This window comes from Scyliorhinus torazame, chromosome 7 (genome assembly GCF_047496885.1).
Source record: "Scyliorhinus torazame isolate Kashiwa2021f chromosome 7, sScyTor2.1, whole genome shotgun sequence".
NCBI classification, from domain to species: domain Eukaryota; kingdom Metazoa; phylum Chordata; class Chondrichthyes; order Carcharhiniformes; family Scyliorhinidae; genus Scyliorhinus; species Scyliorhinus torazame.
In genome coordinates this window covers 251,780,466-251,781,916 of record NC_092713.1, presented here as the reverse complement: position 1 = coordinate 251,781,916, position 1,451 = coordinate 251,780,466, and positions in this window count along the sequence as shown.

Below are 1,451 nucleotides of genomic sequence, written 5' to 3'. Positions count from 1 at the left end.
AGCCGCAACGTCTCTGTTTCCCGTGTTTTCTGGTCCCAAATTCCCTCACACTTTCCGCAATTTGTCATCCCAAAGTCTTTCACGTTTTCTGTTCTTTTCTTGCTCCAACGTCTCTCGCATTTCCCGCTGCTGCCAATCCCAAAGCCCCACACATCTCCCGCCTTTTTCTAGCCCCAAATCGCCCACAGCCTCCGCTGTTCCCCATACATATAGATAAATAGGAACATCCCAAAGACGCTCATACATTCCGCTATGTCCCAGCCACAAGGTCTCTCACATTTTCCGCCGCTTGCGGGTCCCAAAGTCCCTCAACATTTCCGTTGCTCTCTTGCCCCGAAGTCTCCCAAATTCGTCACTGTTCCTCATTGCAACTCTCTCACATTCCCCGCTGTTTCTCATCCCAAAGTCTCTCACATTTCCTGCAGTTCCTCATCCCAAAATTCTCATTCCCCGCTGTTCCTCATCTCAATATCTCTCACACTTTCCACTATTTCCTCGCCCCAATGTCTCAGATTTCTCAAAGATCATCATCTCGAAGTTTGTAACACTTTCCTCTGTTCCTTATCCCAAATTCTCACATTTGCCGCAGTTCCACGTCCCAAAATCGCTCACGTTTGCTGCGTACCTCATCCCAAAGTTTCTCACATGTCCCAGTTTCTCATCCCAAAGTCTCTCACACGTCCCGCAGTTCCTCATCCCAATGTCTCTCACATTTCACGCAGTTCCTCATCACAAAGATTCTGACACTTTCCGCTTTTTTCTCGACCCAAAGCCTCTCAATTTTTTTTGTCTAGCCTTCAGATCCCTTACACTTTTTGCTCTTTTCGAGGCCCAAAGTTTTCTCTCACACTTTCCGCTGTCGCTTGCCCCGACACACCGCTGTTTTTTTTGGGAAACTGGACTATCAGAGGGTTGTTTGGACCTGGAGGGGACGACAGAGGTCGGCAGGGGCGAGTGATTTTAAAAGGATGGGGATCATTTTAAAATCGAGTCTTTACCTGATGGGGAGCCAATGTCACTAAATCACTGGAACTTGGTGTGAGGCTAACATCTTTGCCCAATAAAATGATGTTGCCTCAAAATTGGCGAGAACGTCCCGACAAATGCTTCAGCCTCAACATTAAATGCTACGGTTACGACATAGGTACTGAATTTAAGTTCCTATATTTGCTCCACAAGGCAAAACATAATAATTGGAGCAAATGATAGGCAGGCATTTTTTTTTTTGTTACAAAAGTACCGATTGACTATATCACTAATTTGCTCAAAATCGTCTCAACAAATATTTTGATGCGGAAGAGGAGCTTTACAGACGACTGCTGCGGAGCAGGCGCTGAGCAAGGTGGGCACTTTGCGCGAGCACTGGGCGTGACCCGAGCCGCGCATGCGCTGAAGCGCTGGCGCCCAGCGGTGCGCAGGCGCGGCGGCGGCGGCGGGGGGCCAGCCTTGCG